Here is a 22,013-nt window from a genome sequence, read left to right as displayed (position 1 = left end):
ATACAATAAAATGTATCAAAAGTCCATAAAAGTCTCTAACAACGGCAAAAAACTCGATTTCCCATGAGGCTTCCCAAAGATTTTCCAAAGGTCACCAGCATGTGATACCAGTCCTCTAATGGGCATGAAGCTATCCCCATAAACAGTCCTGAACATGATTTAACTTCCTCTTTCGAGGCTGCAAACTTGGCTGTCCATAAATGGTAAGTAGAATCACAACTGTAGTCAAACGGAAGAAGAGTCGTCGAGCTGCGGATCAGACGGACTTGTCTGCAGATGATGTCGAGAAAAAAGATACAGAACTATAATTACTCCATGCGTATGACAACCCTAGTTTCCCTTGTGGGGTGGGAGAGAAAAAAGCATTGTATTAGAGAAACACCATGCATAGATATCCAAATTGACATTTTACTGCAAAGTACAAATCTCCCTTAAGCGTGATGCGCATCACTCTTTCCTCTCGCTGGGTGGGATAATGCTCGCCTCTGTCTCTTTAATAGAATCAAGACTTTCTAATAAGGTATTCTTTATTCTATGTCAAGACCGGAGGCTCAAATTATGCTCGTTCAAAGCTTACTTACCACAACAGAAGCAGGCTGTTCTACTGGTTTCAGTTAGAACTCTTTAAAGATTGACTCGCCTGCCCAATCCGCCATCCTCATGATGTTTTCTAAACGGACCAAGCCTGATTTGCATATGGTTTTTCCCCTTTTGTAATGGCTTGGCTGGCGAAGAACGATGGTCTGGAGGGTTGCCCAGAGCAATGCCAGAGGTCATGATTTATTCTAAACCTTCCAGCCATCAGCTCTTTTGTTTTGCTACTGTCTTCTAAACGGAAACCAACTTGGATGGCTTTAGAGGCCATGGATCCCCTCACGGAGTGAGCGCCGAATTGGAGAGTGTCTATCCCTGCCTGTGCTAAGGTCCAACGCACCCAGCATGCCAAAGTAGGGGTTGAAACTGCTTTATGGGATTTGCAAATAGCTATGAGTAGCTGCTGTTCGGAGAGGTCCTGAGGGCAGCTGTTACCTCTTTGTAGGCCTTCAAACACTTTACCAAGCAAAGGTTGGGTTGTTCCCTAAAAGCGGAGTAGATATCACTTTCGAGTCGCACTTGGTTCTCCTTTGCATGTGAAAAACAGTGCCGTCGGGAGAAAAGGTTCTGCTCGCTAGGTCTAGAGCTCTGACGTCCGAAACTCTCCTGCAAGAAACCAAGCAAAGTAGTAAGCTTGCCGGAGAGAGCCGTAGGTGATGGCTCCTCATTAGGGGGCCACGAAAGAAAAAGATTGAGCACTTTATTAACGTCCCACAATTTGCCATAACAGGGCGGAGGCGGCATTGTAAGCCGGACGCCTTTAAGCAATCTGCAAACAAGGTGATGCTCCCCAGCTGGAGCCCCTTGCACGAGGTTGTGTCCTGCAGAAATCACTGAACGATGGACGTTTACTGTCCTGTATGCAAGGCCTCTTTCAACCAAGGAGGCTAAGAAATTGAGAATTTCCTCTATAGGTGCAGAAACTGGGTGAAAACGCGGTCCTGGCACCAGACGCTCCAGGCACCCCAGGAGTTGGAGTACCTTTTGAGGGTAGCAGGAGCCCAGCTCTCCTCGATGAGATTGACTGCCTTGAGAGACATGGCCAGAGTCCTCCATCTTGCCCTGAAATCCTCCAAGCCACCAGAGTCAGGGACCCGGTGAGGAGCAGGGGGTGACGTTGCCCCAACGGATTCAATGGAAGACCACTGTCCATTTGTATGAGCCTGCGAATCGCCCGCTTGGTGGAGTGAATTTTGGCAGCTGGGAGACGGAGCTGTGAATTTTGGGTGTCCACTACGGACCCCAGAAATCCCATATTCCTGGAAGGAGAAAGAATTGACTCCTCCCAATTGATGAGAAAGCCGAGACTGTGCATTAAGTCTATGGGCAGCCTGGTTTGCTCTTGTACTAGCTCTTGCGATTGAGCCATGAAAATGTCCAGATAAATTATCAGCCGGACACCCTGTTCTCTTAGATGAGATACTACCGGCCTTAGCAGCTTGGTAAACGCCCCGGGTGCTGAAGACAGCCCGAAGGGTAGACTCGTGAATTCCCAGTCTCGGTGTCGCCAAGAGAACCTCAGATAACTGACGTGTGCCTGATGAACGGGCACTGCGAGATAGGCATCCTTCAGGTCCAGGCGCATGAGCCAATCGTTTGGTCTCAAGATGTCTCTGAGCATGTGGCTGCCTTCCATCTTGAAATGACGGTAGATTATAAAATCGTTGAGCGCTCTTAGATTTATCACAGGCCGCACCTTCTCCTTTCTGCGCACCAGTAAAATTGGGCTGAAGAAACGGCCCTGACTTCAGCAGGGGCGAATCGCATGTTTCTCATATAGGCTGTGTATTTCGCTGTCTAATGCCCTCCGATCTATTTCGTACATTACTATGGGGGCGGGGCGACTGGCTTGAAAGGGCTGTGCGACAAACTCTAGGTGCAGACTGCACGCTGCGTCCCTGACCCAGGTGTCCCCTGATAAAGTATCCCAAGCACTCGCAAAAAGAGCTAGCCCCCCTCCCCCTATGGGTGTCTGCGGCGCTGGCGCTGCTATGAGTAGAATGACCTGGAGTTTGTTGCAGGGCTGTGTTCTTAGCGGCTCTCCTCCAGGAACACCATCTTCCGTGCCCTCTTGAAGGAAAGAAGGGATCAGTGTGCTCTTGCCAGGCATTGTGGTGTTCCCTCAGGTACTGAGGTCTTCTATTGAAGGAATAATGGCCGGAGGAGCGACCTCGTCCGGCCCTGGAGAAATATTTTGAAGCGAAGACTCTCTTAATGGAGGTCTGTGCTTTGTCTAATGCGGTAAAAGTACCAACAAACTTTGACATCTCCTTCATGAAAGGATCTCCAAAGAGTAAACCTTGGGCAGTAGCACCTGACTCTGTGTTCGCCAATTCAGCCAGCTTAGCGTCCATTTTGTCGAGTGGCTTGCGTAGCCTGTTGAATATGTACTTGGTTGTTCTAGCCGATGGCTCCCAGTCAGTGGACCTGTGATGTACTAGGTCTTCAGGGGCGAACATCCCCTTTGCAGGTGGTGGTTCTCCGGTAGGCTTCTTGGGGATGGGGACTACCATAATCCCTGAGCCTGAGGGTTTCGAACCCCAGATCCGAGTAGCTTCATCTGGAAGTGTGCGAGTAAGAGGGTCCATCAAGGGAAGGGGTTACCTTCCTATTCATAAAGGCTTTTTTCAGCCTGGAGAAGGTGTCCGATACGGCAACATTGGCAGGTACTGTTTGGCTTGGGGGGGGAGGGGAGGAGGAGGGGTCAGAGAGCTTTTGCTTACGAGCCGGACTACATCCCCCTTGTGTGCTTCCTCTTCTGGGTCTTTTTTTTTCTCCCTGTCGGAGATGCTTCTCGCATGTGCTCCTCCATGTTTTCCAGGTGCTGCTGTATTGGCAGGAGCATACCTGTTGCAGCCTTTTTAATGCTGTTCTCCACTGTGGATCCCAGCACCCTCTGAAGGCTGTTTTCCATTGCCACCTAATCAATAAAGCATGCATCTTCCTCGCATTCAGACCAAGCCTGATCCGATTGAGGGGAGTACTGCGCTGCCATGATTACCACAAAGCACATTTTTATCTTCCTTTTTTCTTTAGTCTCTTCTGGGAATCCTGAACGCCTTCTCTCTAGCCCAGTAATAAGAAGTAGACCAGTGTAGATCTTCCCAGACGAGTTGAGTATCTAGATATCAGTGATACTTCCTTTATTTTACTTCTGTTCTCTTTTTTTTATGTGCTCCTTAGTTTTTTTTTTATGTGCTGCAGGCGATCCAAGCAGCAAATTGTTTGAAAGAAATTATTTTTTGTAATTTTTTTTTTTATGCATCTCCTGAAGAAATAAGACCAGCAAAGGCTCCGGCGCTTGCATTCGTATCAACCGTTAAGATTTCCAACGGAAATGCTCGCGCGCATGCCGGAATGCTGAGTAACGGACCAGGGAGAGCAGGAGTTCCCCCTGGTGGCTCGCGGGCGGCGCCGCGAGTTAACGAAGACTGCGCTGGCTTTCCCGAGGCCCGTGTAAAACTCTTCTGGGCCGGGAAGCGAACGCAGGCACACAGCGGAATCCGCTGCAGCGGCCCACAAAGCGGTGTTAAAGAAAAAGGAAAAATGAAATTCGTATGCTGATACGATCTCTGACGCCAACAGGAAACGGCCGGCATCGGAGGAAAAGGAACCAGGAAGCTACGGAGCGGTAGCTAAATACATAATAATCTTACACAACACGTAATACGGTATAGAACCAATGATATTCATATATATAAAAATGTACGTTATGATAAATGAATGAATACACCACATAAACAGTTCTGACATTAAATGTACTTATCTCTTGCTGTGAGCAGCAAAGAAAGAGGAAGATGCATCATGTTCAGGACTGTTTATGGGGATGTCTTCATGCCCATTGGAGGACTGGTATCACATGCTGGTGACCTTTGGGCAATCTTTGGGAAGCCTCATGGGAAATGGAGTTTTTTGCCGTTGTTCGGGACTTTTATGGACTTTTGATACATTTTATTGTGTTTTGTTATATTATTTTGATGCACCTTCAATACACAAATGTTTAGTATGCGAAGTGCACAAAAAATATCTTGCTGCTGAGTTTTTTCTTTACCTGTAATAATAAAGAAAGAGAAGCATAATGTGAGCTTCGGTCTTGACATAGAATTAAAATCTTTTTAGTTCATCCCCAATTTGCCTCTAAGATTAGAGCTACTGTAAATAAATAGACCATACTTTATTTGACGAGACAAATTTGACAAATGAATTTCTTAGCTAAACTCACGTATTTGGCATGGATGATATGTTTAATATATTTTAACAAAATTATCTGACAGTTGGAAAGACGGATTGTGAGGTTTATATGGGGATACGAAAGGCGCCCCTTATTACTAGTTGTACACGCTTGGAAAAATGATGGTGGTTAGGCACTTCCGGCTTGGAAACCTTACTTTCTGGTGGCTCCGAATTTCTGGCCAAAAATTGATGGCTCACTGTCCATGACAACTGAATTTGGAAAGTGATCGAACTCTGTTTCAACTTTATAAACTGCAAGACGTTCTGGCCATCCGCCTGCCTAGATCGACACAAATCATCCCTTTCTATGGAATACATAGAAAGGTTGCCATACAGATCCTAAACATTGCTTTCTCCACTGTAACTGCGAGAGCAACATTGATGCTGTAGATCTAATCTACTATCTTACCGAGAGGGACTGTGCCTGTTTCAGATCTGTATGAGGCTAAAGTAAGATTACAGAAAAGAGAGCATGGTGATCGCTCTCACTGCTACTGAAAGAAGAATCGCCAAGAATCCATGGTAAATGGGGATAAAAAGCATTCTTAACTTAAATACAAACGGCTTCACTAATACTTTGGGCATAGCTAAGGGTTGCATGTGTATACAGATTGACTAATACTTTGGGCGTAGCTAAGGGTTGCATGTGTATCCAGATTGACTGATACTTTGGGCGTAGCTAAGGGTTGTATGTGTATCCAGCTTGACTAATACTTTGGGCGTAGCTAAGGGTTGTATGTGTATCCAGCTTGACTAATACTTTGGGCGTAGCTAAGGGTTGTATGTGTATCCAGCTTGACTGATACTTTGGGCGTGGCTAAGGGTTGCATGTGTATCCAGATTGACTAATACTTTGGACGTAGCTGAGGGTTGTATGTGTGTCCCTCACAGGGAAACCACTTGATTATTTATGGACGTCATAGATCGCTATTAGCTAAACCGAGCTATGTGGTCCTCTTTTTAGGGGCCGTGTGGGTGAGGACTAAAACTATCACAATAAACCCAATCCCACAAAAAACGGCTTCCTTCCTATTAGGCTATGAGTTTGTATATAACAACTGCCCACTACACATACATGCTACCTATCCAATGTATAGGCAGACACATAAGACTTTTTCAAAAATAACACATTTTAATGTCTATCACAGTTCTAAAAAACTATAAAACACAAGTGATACATATAAAACGAACCCTAATGGTTAACACAAAAACATCTGTTTTCCCGATTGTTTGAGTATGCATCTGAACATCAACTGTTAGATATTGTGCAATCAAAACGCACTCTATAGACTCACTATAATTATGTTCTTATCAAAAAAATCTCCTCTGCCTTGGTAGAAATAAATGTGTCAACACTGAAAATGTGCTTCTGGAATCTATACTTTTTCAAGAACACAATCAAATTAATCTTCTTTGTAATTCTTCATAGATTCTGTCTTCAGGACACGGTTTCTTTCTCACGTAGTCATGTTGAAAACGTGTTGCATACCGGGGGCACCCATGTGTTCCCACAATTCGATCTAAAAAAGATTTAAAAAATAGACAGACATCTATATCAAATGTCATGTGTGATATGTAATGTGTAAAAAAAACAGTTGTCGCCTACATAAAACTCCTATTACTTTATAGCCTATAGACCAATTATTCAATCAAGTCATGATCACACCTGGATCAGAGCCAAACACTAACCCCAAACATGAGTTTATGCTTCATATATGAATTCAATGTCATGTACATATCCATAACACATGCAATTTCTTCACTTTTTCTATTTTTTACATGACAGCTAACCGCTTAAAACATGTTCATACGTGATTACTAGTTTATACATCGTACATTTCATATTCTCCTTGTTACATCCCTACTTACTTCAAGGTCTACTTGGATGTTATGTGCAAGAGCAAAAAATCCACTTTGTTTCCTTAGTTGACTCCTTTAAATAAGTATCCTCCTTGAGAAAAAGGGGCTTCCACTATGCGACCACGTCTTGTTGACTTGTCACAGTCTACCTAATTTGGTAATCACAAAACAATTCCTCATTATTAAAGCTGGCAAATCCACAAGTGTCAAAAAATGCATCTAAACGGACACCACCCTTGGTGCTTGCAACAAAAAACGGGCAGATGCCCAACACGGGTTACTTCCTTGTTTTACTTCCCCTGCTAGTGCAACATCAATTTGACTTGTAACCAGCACTCATATCTACAAAATCCTAAGCACAGAAGGTATGTCGTTAGAATTACTCTGACCGCTCTGTGTTCTGAACAGCTTCTCCATAAAAAAGCTCACATTACCTTAGTCAACAAACGCACGGGCGTCTTTTGATCGTCCTCCTCACAGTTTGCTCGAATACTGGTAACCGGTAGTCTGGAGAGACTGATCACATGACCGTACAAGTACAAAATTCGTTCGTCCACCCGTCACATCATTATTTTCACGTGACCGCGGAGTACTTTGTTGCAACATGCTGCCATTTTTTTAATTAATGTTTGCATTCTTTTGATAACAACATATAACGTATTTAAGGATTGTATTATGGTGAGTACCCTCCTGCATTCCGTAATAATAACAGATCACAAATGAGAACAAGTTAATATATAGTCAGGATGGGTAAGGACTTCCATTCTAATATGTGATCGCGATAGACACGGATCTCGTTTTAGTCCATGTGAAATCTATGTATTAGGTAATAAGTTAATGTACCAAATAGTAAGATAATGAATCTAATCCTTAATGATAAGAGCCCTCATTACAGGAGGGACACGAAATGAACGTGCAAGTAGCGGGTTCTAAAGGAAAGCGGTCAATGCAGGCGGTACTATAGAAATGACTGCATAACTACCTATGCTTCCTGCAGATCAGCACACAACAAGACGCCTCATTGATGTTGCTGAACACGATGATGAGAATGCGCTTTATTTCAGAGAAAGTACCCCTCTTGTATTAGTTCTTGTCTTCCTCTCTATCCCCTGCCCTTTTCTTTTCGTGATGCATATTACTAGCATTTACAGGTAATTGGTCAATATATTTAATGTGATCCAGGATGTATTTTGAACAAATGGTTGTTATGTAAACTATTGGTAATACTAGCTTAGAGCCTATCTGGAAAACGCTAGCACATGCACCAACGGTTGGTGTCTACTTGATTTTGGTGCATTTGTTTAGGCTAGATTGGCTTGGTATGCACAGTACTATTACAGGACAGGATTGCGTATAGTTTAATTTAGTGCCGTGGATCACAATCCCAGCTATTTATAATGTATATTTAATACAGAACAATTTGAAAGCAACACATTTGTTTGCATAATTCTTTTCTCACAATCCTCGGCGCAGTTCAAACTAGCAATCTGTGTAGGCCTCGCCACCAAACATTGGTGGGTGGCAGCCTGACATCCAGAATTGACATGCGGGAGAGCGGGAGCACAAGCTGGCCATGTCCCTTTCTCAGGACAATACGCGGTTGCATAGCAGGCAGTAGCAGCACCAGAGCGGTGGAGAGGTGCTGCAACCACCTATTTTGTTGCCACTTGTTCGGGAGCACAGGGGGAAGGATCGGAGTAGCGATCTGGCCTGGCCTGGTCTACTCCCAAGGAAACCCCTGCGGCACCAGTCTCTTGGTCTTGGTCTTACGTGCGCCGGGCTACCCTCTTTATTTTCTCCGACATAGGACATTTCCCGGACCGGGATGGCCTACGCCATAACATAAAAAACGGGCTCCGACAAAATGTATGTACGTATGGTGGTGGGAACTCTCCATTTCAATTTCCGATTTTCTAACCATAACAAGTAAAAAGGGGAACCCTGATGTTGGGGATCCTGGGTAAGCGCTTCTGGCTGCAGAGTCTTTCTTCGCAGGTACGAACTTTGGAGTTTTACATATGATGCAATGGCGCACGGTTGGCCCTCTGGTCTGATGTAGGTTATGTCATCTCTCGTGCTTAGACGGCCCACTCCAGGACTACCCACTCTCAATGTATGGTTTGGGATGTAGTCATCTTCTGTATATTTTCCCTTCTGTATATTTTCCCTTACACAGTTCTCCATGTCAGGTGGTCTGGGCTGGGGGGTGTTGGGTATGAAGTGATCCAAGGCCTAGTCTGGTGGCAGCCGCCAGATACTGGGTCGGGCTAAGGAAGTCGCGCAAAGGGTACATTAAAAAATTATGGTCTCAAATGTATACCACTTTTTCCCCTTTCAATGTATGTACACACTCACTGCCACTTCTCTTGTCAAGCAGCTGTGACCTGGCCGTCCAGAACAGCTCACCCATACCTCCCACCTTGCTACCAGGCTATACCTGTAGCATATAGGTGCTTTACAAATGACACCTAACTGTTAATGGAAGGCTAATGTGAGGGTGCTAATGTAAGGCATTGGAGGTGTACTTTAAGCCATTACAACGACTCTTAAACTTGGGAGTGCTGCAAGCGTTTGGGGTTGGTGTGATGGGCTGGCAAGGGTTGGGGGCAGTCAAAGATCTTACTGAGGGTACTGCTCGAAGGCGGTGTAGGCTATTATACAGCTGGAGGAGACTCGAGGGCTTGCCACGTATGGTCCGGAATTGTGGGCACTGGTGTGGCATTAATTGAAATGTATGTATTGCCCGCGGTCGTTTAATTAAAGGTTGGGCGGGGGTGGGGTTGGGGGAGGGCTGCATCAGAGCACACAGGCGATAATTTCTTTGACAGCCGCTGATTGGAAAGTTGCTCGCAGCTCTTTGGAAGGAAAGGGGGCGCGGGCGGGGTACATGCTTTGGATCAATACGTGGCAAATTTTCCATTAAGAAAGAATGCCTGAGCAGTGTTCCAAATAGCCGGTGGCACCGTCCTTTCCCGTGGAAACCTGACACAGCTGAGTGCAGGGAACACGCCATTTTCGGGAGCATTTTTCCAGACTGCTTGTTAACAGTTATTGCTGTCCCGAAAGGTTGACAGCTTACATGATTGATATTTCGTTTACCTGTCAACGCGGTTTGAGTAATGGAGAAGGTCGCCTTATGCTATTTTTTTTATTAAAGGAGAGCGAGGTCTTTCTGGTTGGAAGAAATCACCAGACTGAACGCCCTATTGCCCGCCTGCGGCCGAGCACACCCTGCAAGGCCTTGTCCCCCGGGCTGTGTCCCAAGTTCCCAGTCACCAAAATTGCAGGGGTATTTGAATTGATGTCATGTGACTGCTGGCCCTGATGACTTCATAGCAAGTGATGTCACTGAATCAGGCGAATAAGAGACGAGCCTAATGCTGTCGGGTGCATGCAGTGGTCCTCTTTGGACGCTGCTGCCTGTAAGATAGTGTTGCACTACTACAAAGATTAATAATGCTGCGTAAAAGAAGCAGCACTGTAGTCTACAGGGATTGTGATGCTCCAGGGACAATAACGCACACAGGGATGATTTGCCGAGGATGACCTGATTTGCTGAAGTCGAACAGGCAGGGTTGGTTCCCAGGTTTTGCAGCTCGTCTTGGGTTAATGCTTTTCTCCTTGGCTTTCTTTCTACAGCTTAACTACTACCACACTTAATGACGCCGCCGAGTTGCAAAGGACCAAACTACATGGCAAATCAATCTGACAAAACTAAAATCTTCATAGAAGCACATTAAGCAAAATAAACTTAATTCACTTTGAAAGGACCAAAGTGGCGAGAAGATGATGCCCGCCTGAAACATAAGGCAACCCAGAGCTGGATTTGGAATAAAAACCCATGTTGGTCGTTTTGCACAGTACATTTTCCAAATGTGTCAATGAGCTCCTGAGAGGGAGAGAAGCTGCTTACCATCACACATCATTTAACATTGATTAGTCGTGCGACGTCAGATGCTCGCAACAGTATATGTTATAACATACAATGATCATGGGACCATAACCTAGTGGGTTGAGGGCCTGCTGCAGAGACTTGCGTTAAATCGAGGCCACCCGTTTAAAATGTGGTAGGTCTGAAAAACATGGTTGGTATGAGCACAATCAGGCAAGGTTCGGTAAGTCTAAAACCTATCGGTACATGGTTTCCGTTATGGACCTCTTCTTGGACAATCCGAATGCTCAAAATGCAGCATACAATCCCTGTTCTAGACCTCATTCTAAATATGTTGATTTGAGCAGCAGTCAAAAGCATGTGTAGTCCTTTTTGTATTTGCAGAACTCCGTGTTCTCGCAGCATCATAGACCTTAGGAGAGGTCATTATCGCAGGATAATGACACTTCCCAACTGATAGCCCACGCCTTCACCTGGGGCAATCTCTTGGGAGTGACTTGCTGATTGTTTGAGGACGTGCTTTGGCAGCGACATCCTGCAAAAGGTGTAATTTCACCAACTTCCATCTTCCAGATCAAATTCCCTATTCTCAGGATTAAATCAAGGCAAATACCGGTCTCTGCCCGTGATATGGCCCGAGGCTCGTGTTAACCAGAAATCTTGGCGTATGTGAGAAACTCACGGTGACAAGTAAGACAGACACAAGTGATCACAGTTCAAGGATGTTTATTTAACTGTATGCAGGTTGGAAATGTGCCTAATCTAAACCTAACTCTAAAATGGGAGCAAATGTCAACCATCAAATGAAAAATAAGGCAATCCTAGTGGCGTTGTGTCAAAATAAAAGGGGCCTATAGTAAGAAACCCATTGCCAATCCTCACAACTAATACAAAAAAGGGTGTGGGGTATTTCTCATATTTGAGAACGCTGCTTTATTTTCATGTCGGGATGCGGTAGTCTGGGTCCCCCTTCCCCACGTTTTGGACACAAGATAAGATGGGAGCTTGGAGCACAGCACGGTCTCAGCACGAGACGACGGTTCCGACAGTCCTAATGACAGTTCTAAGGACACACTCTCGGGTTTGTCTAGCACCAAATTACAGTTTAGCTTTAACCCTCAAGCTCTCCACAATCCGGGCCGTCGATGGCCAAGTCGCATTTCACTTGAAAGACTCTTGCCTTCGAGGACCTGATTTGTTCAAACAATAAAACAAAAGTTCCTTTAACAAATGAAAATTCTTTTCTAATGCTTTCTGGGTGACAGATTCATACCTGGGACCCCCTGGGACCTTCTGGGCTGACCCTTTTCAATTGTATTCCAAAATATATCAGTTCCTTTATCAATCAATTTTGGGTGACCGTTTCACCCCTGGATCTCCCTCGGTCGGTCTCGGACCCCTCTAGCCTTATGCGGGATTTCTTTTCCCTTGGTTTCTCAAGTTAGTCAGGTGTGTGTGATTTGAGTCAATTGCCTGACTGCCTGACCCTCGGCTTGGGGCATGTCAGTTACACAGGTTTAACATTACAAGTCTGTTTGTCACAATGTGAGGAAGTGTTCAGGGTGTAAAATGAGGGTGATAGAGTGCCTGAGTGTCCTCCGGGGTAGGATAGAAAAAAGGCATTGTCAGATTGCCCAACGGGATTTAATGGGGAAGATTTGCGAAATGGGTGAGAATGACCGGGATGTAAAACCGAACATAGGGGATTGTGGGAATGGTAGTACTCTGTCCTAGTAGATTTGGATTTTGGAAAATGATAATCGGAGGATGGGATTATTAAGGTTTTGTCAATGCAGTATATTGGGGTTTTGGGAAAGAATTATTAGAGGGACGGGAAGGAGAATGATGGGGAAAATTTGGATAGGGAACAGGAAAGCAAGGATACTGAGAAAGATTGTTTCTGAATAATCCAGGGTGTGTAATAGATTTAACCGACTTAATATTTGCTGGCTAGCAGTGTTGGGCAGAGGTATACCTTGAATTGTTTAGCGACACAATAGTAGTCTGCATGCACAAGAACATTTTGAAGGTCTATAAAAGTAGCAAAGAGGACAATCTACTGCACTATTATCTATCCTCATTTCTATACTCCACAAAACTATGCTGAAACAGAGCTCCTATGTTTTGTTTACATGTGAGATGTTCTGCTGGTTGTGGCTTTTTGACTTGCATCACTTTTATGTAATATTTAAGTTGAATTGTACCTTTTTATAAATGGCGACCTAAAATTGACAGATGTGTGTGCTTGGAGGCCCTTAACGCTCCTGTTGTTCATATTCAATATGAACATCCAGAAGAATCTAGAGGGGGAATTTAATTCTAACAGTGCTTTGAGTTTCACTAATTGGTCCCATGGCATGTATATTTATTTAATCATTTATAGTTGACTTGTAAGGAGCCGAACACTTTGCAAGTCCTCTATCCACCAGTTTCATCCAGCCCTGGCCTTTCTGTCAACTACAGTTTACATTTTTGGACTCCTAGTTTTAATTTCTTTTAGAGTATGGGCCTGTATATAGTTTACACCATCCCAACATTGTTGTCTTTCATTGGAAAGTATCTGGTTTTGTTGGGGAGAGATCCTTGTTCTTATAGGTCACCTCATCCGAACTGTTGTGTCCAAATAAAATAAAGAACTTCCCTTCTCTTTCGTGTTTTGATTCGTTGTCACACTCCCCATCCTCAATTAGCCTGCTGAGTGACATTTCAACTGTGGGTTGATTTTAGGCTAGGACGAGTTTGGGCTTGGAGTGTACAGTTTTGGTGGTGGGTACCTAGGCTTGGCTGGGGAATAGCACAGCTAGTACTAGGAGTCCAGCTCTTGCAAGGGATGGGGTAGGTGACGGCTGTACTAGCATGAGGTCTCCGGTTGATGGACGAATTGCTACCTGTTGGATGGGCCGTGGTTGTGCAGCTCTATGCACATGGAGGCAGAAGAAGCAAAACAGAAAAACCTGGTTTTGGAGATTCTGCAAATTTGAATTCTTTGCAATATGTAAAGGAGCAGTGGCCAGTACTGCGTTCCCCTTTCGGCCGAGCGACAGCGTCTGCTTTGCCGTTCTTTACTCCTTCAAACAAAGAGAAAGTACCCACGGACTCGTTCATACCCTGACAATGTGGACTATGTTGGATCTCGCTGCAGCCCTTTTAACAAAATATATAACATCTGTTACCCTCTTTTAAATGTGTGTCCTAGCCCACGTTTACAGAGATTGAATCTGTGGTACGTTCTCCTGCTGAACCAGGGTAGGGGAACACTTTGGCTTTTAAAGTGGTGGCTGTGGATATATTTAGATTAAATTTGGCCCAAAAGACTTTGGGCAGCTTACAGGCAGTACTGCAAGGGGTACGGCGAAGGCTGCGAATGAGACGATTACTACAGATTCCTCTCTGCACCTCCATTAGCTCCAGGGTCCTGGTCTGGAAATAACGACCACAAAGAAATAAAGATATTTTTGCTAAAGGGAAGAATGCAGGATATGAAAAGGAGTCTGGACCCTGGCAACCCTCACCTCCACCATAAAGCAGATTTCTTCCTGGAACTATATTATTCCTCCACCATCCCCACCTTCAGCCTTTAGTCTCCCAACACAAGCATTCTCTGGCAAACAATAGTTTCCGAAAACTAGGAAGATTGCATCTAGGTTAGTAGTTAGTTGTGGCAAGTAGGTGTCTTCTTTGCTGACTCTTAATTTAGGTGTCCAGAAGCTATCTTACAGAAGACCCATTTGGCCGTTTCATCACTGAATCCAGACTCCGAAGTGGATACCTCCTGATGCGTCATCCCAGAACACTGAGCAGTATTCACTGTCGGTATGCCTGGTAGGATAATAGATTGACCCCAAAGCAATAGATGAAGCAATTGCGTTTGTAGTAGCAGAGGCGGAGCCAGCTACAGCAACACAGTGAGACAGCACAGACGTATAGCTGACCTCTGCATAATCTATACCAATCCACCTGCCTATGAAATTGAAGGACTTGCAGGGAATGACCGTGTTGTATCTGGTGAGACTCCTTTGATGGAGTAGCCTTTGAAGTAGCAGTTGATCACCACATCTTCCTCGCCCTGCTTGTCAACAGGATGAGTCTATGGCACTGTCCTTATTTTGTTTACCTCCTACCTCTTGAGCAGACAGCAGGCTGTGCAGATTAATGTTGCATTATAAATGACTCCAAGTCCCCTGAGAAGTCCCCCAAGCCTCCATCCTCTCACCAATCTTTTTTAACCTTTACATGGAGCCTCTGGGCACACTCCTCAAAGATCCCAATATAGCCACCGACCTATACAGTGATGATACTCAGTTGTATGTGAGTAAAAAGTTCACACAGTATCGGTCGCCTCTTCGACTACTAGCCAACATTCCTGCGTGTCAACTGCCTACTCCAAACATAACCCCTCCAAGATCTAAGTTGTCCTCCCCCCCCCCCCCCCGATAAACAAGAACTTGTCCAAGAATGGCTTAATGATTTCTGCCTAAAAGGATTTGATCTGCAACTTTTAGGTTCAACATAATCCTTGGGCTTCACCATTGGCAGCATCTTGTCCTTCCAAAAACACATAGCGAAGGAGGTCCAAACTGCTTGGCTCCAAATCTACACCCTTTGCTAAATCGAACCCCTCTTCCAGCTGCACGACTTTTGGACTGTAGTGCAGACTCTTGGGGTCTCTCACATTGATGGGGGACCTGCCCTCCTGATGGGGCTCACAGCTGCTCACTTTGCTCCCTTAAAAGCAGTCTACCAAGCTACAACACGTGTTATTACAGGTACTTGGAAATTTGACCAAATAACCCCCTTCCTATGCCAACTACATTGGCTTCCGCTCCAGACCAGGATATAGTGCAACACTGCATGTATCTACAAAGCAGTCATGAGTAGCACAACCGCGTACCTGGTGGCTAATCTGTGCCCCCACATATCTGCGGGCACATGCTCCTCGCAGCAAATTGACCAACCATCTTCAATCACACCTTGTCTGCAAATAGAAGATCCGCAATCAGTCCTTGTCTTGCCTGGCACCCACCATCTGGAACTCTATCCTGATATCTGCTTGGAATTACCCAGCTATTCTCTAATTCTTGTAAATCTTTAAAGATGTGGCTTTTTCATCAACACCTGACCAATGACTAATCCCTATGGGCGAACAGACCACAGCTCACAGTACTGTGGTACTTTTACAAACGCTTGGCTGCCCGCGCTCTGCTGCTCTCGAGCCAAGTCTATGCTTTAACAAATAAAAATAAATACTAAAGACAAGTTATTTCATGCAGCATCTCTGCCAGAGAGCGCCAGGCGGGCATCGTCAGGTGAGCCACTCCATAGTTAATTGGAATCGATGTAATCCGTGTTCACATCTCTAAAGGGCACAACTCGAATGCATTATGGAAGATTGCAGGGAATGGGGAGGTGAATTAAAAATCTGAAGAATCCAGAAGACCAAGGGAAAAAGGAAAGAAATGGGAGAAGAGGTGGGTGGGGGGAAGGGCGTGGAGAGTTTCAGGCTCGATGAGCTATTTAGGTACAAGACCTAAATTGAAAGCGGAAGCACAGGAAGGGCTGAGCATCACAGAGCGAAATGTCTCCAAATTGAGTGCCAGTCATAAGGGTCATCCCTTGAGAGAGAGAGAGGGTGGATTGCACTTTTGTAGAGAGTTCACAAATGAAAATGGGCAAATTGTCCTTGCACAGACACCTACAAGGAAATGTGAAGGCCTGACTAACTCGAGCTCTGACTCAAAGAATTGACAAGAGAATAAGCATTGGGGCCCACAGCAGGAGAGCCAGGGGCACGCAACAGCATGTCGAATGGCGCAGCTGATAAGAAAGGTGAGCCCACATTGGATTGTGGTCGAGCTTTTACATAATCTACCACCAATAATCTCATGAAGGGCACAATCGCAGAAGACGTTTAATGCTCCCAGGAAGAGTTGCTTGTCCAGAGCTAGGCACTCAGACATTTTTAAAGGCATTTAAGGTCTTGAGAGAGGCTTGCAGATGAACCAAGAAGTAACAAATTCTTCCCATCAGAAGGTAAGAGATGCATTAGTTATGTTGGGGATGATATTGGAACGATTGTGTACAGACTGGGATGAAATATCTTGCTAATGGTGTCAAGATTTGGAGAATTGTAATGGAAGAAATTATTTTTTCTGAATTTAAAAAAGACTGAGGGGCGGGGGTGCAGGTGCAAGAGGCTGTGTTGGACTCTGAATGCCTTTCTGTACAGGAAATACTGGGGGTTTGAATGTTAGTTACAGCAGGTCAGTCGTACACCGTTTGGGAAGAGTAGGCAAGCTAGTAGCGAGTACATTTTGGAATCTTTTTGTTTAGGGAATAGTTGTTTCAATCTGCATGGCCAGTAGGGTTTGGTGATATGGACCAAAAGTCATATCTCAATATTTTTGAGCTGAATGGCGATATACAATATACATCTCAATATTGTGTGTGGGTTAAATGCTCAGTTGTAAGCCGCCAACTTCATGTGAGCTGTCACAAACACCTTTATTTATAAGACATTGATCAAAATAAAGTGTGAATACAGGGTTCCTCTTCCTGTTTCAGATAGCGTGTAAATATCAAAATATAAATACAAAATTGTAGTGTATGTAATCATGTGTACATCTATATCTCCATGTTAACGATACTGTCTCATCCTATATCGATTTTGAAAATATATCGAAAGATCTCCTACACTCTATACATCACCCAGCTCTAATTGCCAGAAAACCTATGAATATGGAAAAAAGCAATTGTTTAGGTCCGATCTCATCAGAGAAAATGACAAATGTCGGTAGCTGTGTGCTTTCTTTGCATGACTCCAAGAAATGGCAGCAGTGGTTTGTATGCAGGACTTGGCTGCTCTTGAAATGAAAAGCAAACAAAAAGAAATATTTTAGAATTGACCACCAGGCCCCAGGAGTGTCTCGGGGGAGAAAAATGGTGACCACCAACCAAGATGGAGAATGGATCAGGCACTCAAAACGAATAAGTCAATAACCTTCCTCTTGGATATGAGAGATCAGAATTGAGTTGGTTTTCTTTTGGAGATGTGTAAGGGGAGGAGCGGGAGGAAATACCAAACTGCCCAATACCTGGAATGGATACGATTTGTTATTTATAACGTGCTGGATACCCAGAGGTTTCTAAGCGCGGCCCCTGGGATCGAACCTGTGTTGCTCTGTGTCGTCTTGCTTCCAAGGTGAGCATGTTGCCCCTAAGCTATCCTCCCAAGACATTGTGAACATTGGGGCATATGATGGGGGAAGGGGGCTCTTGGACTTGAGTACATTATATTTGGTTTTGTATTATTAGCGGCAGTTGACTGTGGGAGAGTTCCCCAAGGGTCCGGGAGAGGCAGGAGATTGAAGAGAGGGATTGGGGAGGGAAGGGCAAGTGGCAGGAGACCTGGAGAGGGCGATCATGGGGCAAAAGGTGGCCATACAGAAATAGTTAAAAAGCTCAGACTAGTGCGGTATACGTTTGAGCTAAAGAAAGCAATTGACTATAGTTGGGCCTAAAAATATTGCTGCGTGGAATGTCAACGGGTTAGGTTTGAGAATGAGGGAGCTGGTTCTGAATACATTGATAGAGGAGTGAATTGGTGTAATTTTGCCTCAGGAAACCCCTCTGCGGGAGGAGGAGATTAGAGAGACACATTAATTGGGGTCTTGGATATGCTGGTCAGCTGTATCAGTACCCATGTAAGACGGCTTGCAGTTATGATAACTAAGACTGCCTAGATGTAGTAGACATGGTAGTTTAAAAGCAAGTTTGCTAGATGAGTGATAGCAAGGCTGGAATCTGTGACGGTGGGGTGTGCGGGACTGACCGTAGCTAGCTTTTGCGGCCCTAGAGCAAGATTTAGGTCAGTTTTTACAACCTCTTCTGTCTTGGATTCAGATCGGGATAATCCCTAACCATCTTAAAGGGCCAGGCCGCACCCAAGCAGTAGACGAGATCCCTTCTGGAAAATATGCGGATGGATTTAGAGTTAGCAGCTTTATGGTGATCACCTCATCTGAAGGGAAAAGATCTATTTTCTACTCAAATCGCCATATGTTCTGCCCGAGAATAGACCCTTTTCTGCCACCATGTTAAATCCCAGTGTGAGTTATTTGAAATAAGTATTAGATCTCCTTTCACTCTGCAGTTGCTTGTATCCTAAATGCCAAAAGTAAGGCTGATGAAAGAGAAGACCTTTTGTTATCAACATTGGCTCAAAGAGTCAGAGTACAGGCTTAACAATAAGAGTCAGGAATTAGTTACAATACTTTGGTTCTACAGATCATTTAATTATATAGGATGTGTTCAAATCATCAATTGAAGGACACATGACCTCTTTGGGAATTAATAAACAGTTGAGCAAAAATGTGCTTTATATTTTAAATAACTTTAGGGAAACTGGAGTAACAGCACATTTATCTGATGCTTTAAGGTAACCTACAAAGGGGAGAAACTTTGAGGAAGGAAATAAAAAGCAGCCACAAGGGGAATCCTAGTTTAGAGTGTGCACAAATGGGTGCTTCGACATGAGAAAGACATTATTCAATCATGAAAATGGGCTTGTTGAGAAAGTGGCTAGGAGCTGTTTAAGGTTGCTAAATCACAGAAGTTGAAATGACTGAGTCTATTTTCCGAGCCTTTCAGAATGATTATGGGTACATTTATAAGGAGGGCCAGATGATATCCGGGACAGTGGTTCATGTTTTCTGAAGTCATTATAATTGAAGGGGCTAGAGGAACAAGCAGATTTCCACGCTTAGAGGCTGAACTGACGATTCAAGAAATAGAGGTGTTATCAAACTTATATCGGCCCAATTTCATAAAGAATTTAAAACTCCTCTGCTACCAGTTTTCCAACCTGTATGCTACGAGAAAACCACCAGATATGTCGGGAAGCGACTAAAATAGGATTGCTGAATAACAAAAGGTTCCTGAAAGAGGCAGGTCTTGTAGAGTATTTCCCTCCCTCGTCTCTGTGTCCCAAAAGCTTTAAAAAGGCTAGCTCCAATAATATTCAGACTGCTAGGCCAAGAACAGGAGGAGAGTGTATTAGGATGTGACCTAACCAAAACACACGCACGCACACACGTCCCATTCATTGATGCATTGACAGCGGCATGCACTGACACAGAAGTTTTGTTTGTCACGGTCATGTGGGTATATGTTGTTGCTAGAATTGTGATAAAGTACAGCTTTTTTTGGGGGGGGGGGGGCACAGTGAAGGCCTTAGAGCCAATCGTTTGCAAGAGTAGTTGTTATGAGCAATCTTAAGACACATTTGAGATGGAGGGACCCGCCATGGCTCCCTTATTTTCTCACTCTGCTTATTTCACAAGGCGAAGCCTTTGGGTGAAATGAGAACTGTGAGACGGTCATATGGATTTCAAGGCAAAATGTTTGCTTCTGCAGATGGTTTGCTTTTGCTAGTGCAGAAATAGGAGGATGACCAATATAATTAAACTAAGAGGACTGCAGCCTTTTAGGCAGTCTGCGGATCATTACGTCATAAGGGCAAAACGGTAATTGTGCATTGGAACCAAGGATGACATCTACTAAGAGTAGGTGCGTCAAGATAGCTGGATAAAATGATTGCAAAGGATTGGGTGTATAGAAATAAAATATTTTCATGGGATGGATTAGAAAGAAAAACTAGAAGCGTTGAGTGAAACTGCAACTTTTATTGGTAGTAGGTCCCAATGTTCATCCCACCTCAGATTTTGTATTTGTCTCTCCCCCACCTTGGATTGCTTCATAAATTACAGATGGTAATTCATGTTTTCATCTGGGTTAACAAAACCCATATGATACACTGAAAATTCCTGATATAAATAAAAGAAGGCGGGTTGGTTTTCCCAAACATTAGGGACTATTAACATTGCTATGCTTCGATCAGATGGCATCAATACTACAGAGTAAGTTACATGTGGCAATGTGAGTCCCCTCTCCTTCCATATGGTCCCTTTGGCGACTGTACAACACTGCGGGAAATACCGCACCTTTTTGTTCTTTGCTGCAGTAAACCCAACAGGAAAATATCCCTCTAAAGTGAGCTGGTCATGAGTTCTATTAATCATAGTTAAAAGGTACATTAAAAAGTCAGGACTTTTCCACTTCCACCTGATTAATTTTTGGGGCAACCCGTGCAAACTGCGGTAATAGCTTTCTTTACACTTGAATTATTATACATTGAGAGTGTGGGTAAGCTGTACACTATAACATGCCATACCATGGAACAATGCAACTGGTTGCCTATAGAATTGGCGGTAGAAAACCTCCAAAAGCCCACAAAGCAGTCACATCTGAAGTGAAATCTCTTTAAACTGAAAAGTACAAAATGAAAAGCAATTGAGTGCCCCCTCCTGTCACCCATTCTACCTTCTCCACCTGAACACCAAGGGCCTTAACAAATGTTGATTCTTGCTCTTGTGCGCCTCCCACCCTCCCCACACCTCTGCCGGAGTCACAGTACTGCTAATTTGTTACAGTTTCACCTCTACTTTCTACCAATGGCTGGTGACTTTTGTGTGCCTTGGCCTGATCAGTGCAGAGACCATTCTAAGCTGTCCGAGTTCTCTGGCCTCATCGACCTTGCCTCACTTGGCTTAGGCTAGCGCGGACTGAGAAGTTTGCTGATGGAGCGTAGTGCGACCTGGGCCATACTAATAGAGGATCCCCTGTCGGCAGGCAACTGACAATGTGTTCCACACCACTGAGACGCAGTCTCAATACAGCATTGAGAGTCTTCAGCAGGGCCACACCACTGAGACTCAGTCTCAATACAGCATTGTGAGTCTTCAGCAGGGCCACACCACTGAGACTCAGTCTCAATACAGCATTGAGAGTCTTCAGCAGGGCATGGGAAAATGTGCTCCTGCAGCACTGACCCTGCTGCCTTTGCAACAGTACACATGACAGGGTTGGTCTGTTTTAGAAAAGGGTTTATGCTTGTCGGGACGGTAATGGTAATGGGATCAAGGCCTATGAGGCCCTAGGGGTTTCCCTAGTGTGAAAAATGGTGGCCTTCTCTTTGAACAACCAAAACAAAAGGTGCAAGGAAGAGACGAACTTGAGTGTAATGGGGTTTCTTGTCTGACAGAGAGTCTGGTCTCCTTCGCTATCTAGTTTCCATAACACACATTTACAAGGATGTGTGGCCCAGCACGCTTCTTGGCACTCTTAATTATAAACAAAGAAATGGTTTAAGAGGTTCCTGAATGAGGGAATCCTATGTCCATCTTCCAAGGCTAATGGGTACGCCGGTTATTAGAACAGCTAGGAAACTGGAAAAATCTGTGCCATTAATCACTGAATGAAAATGAGCAAATGTTCTACTGTTCACTATTCTGTCCCATGTATCACTCCACCTATTGTCTCTATAGTTAGTATGCACTCCCGTTGGCCTTGTGCCCCAGTAACCCTGTGTATTTATCAT

General features: G+C 44.4%; 1 protein-coding gene across 6 annotated transcripts in view; it reads left to right on the top strand.

Annotated features, from left to right (window-relative positions):
* The window catches only part of MAP2K5 (mitogen-activated protein kinase kinase 5), a 1,998,137-nt gene that overhangs the window by 168,935 nt on the left and 1,807,189 nt on the right, over nt 1–22,013 (top strand). The window lies entirely within an intron of this gene.

The sequence above is a fragment of the Ambystoma mexicanum genome, chromosome 11 (genome assembly GCF_040938575.1).
Source record: "Ambystoma mexicanum isolate Mex_15411 chromosome 11, UKY_AmexF1_1, whole genome shotgun sequence".
Classification (NCBI taxonomy): domain Eukaryota; kingdom Metazoa; phylum Chordata; class Amphibia; order Caudata; family Ambystomatidae; genus Ambystoma; species Ambystoma mexicanum.
This window is presented reverse-complemented; position numbering and strand designations above follow the sequence as displayed.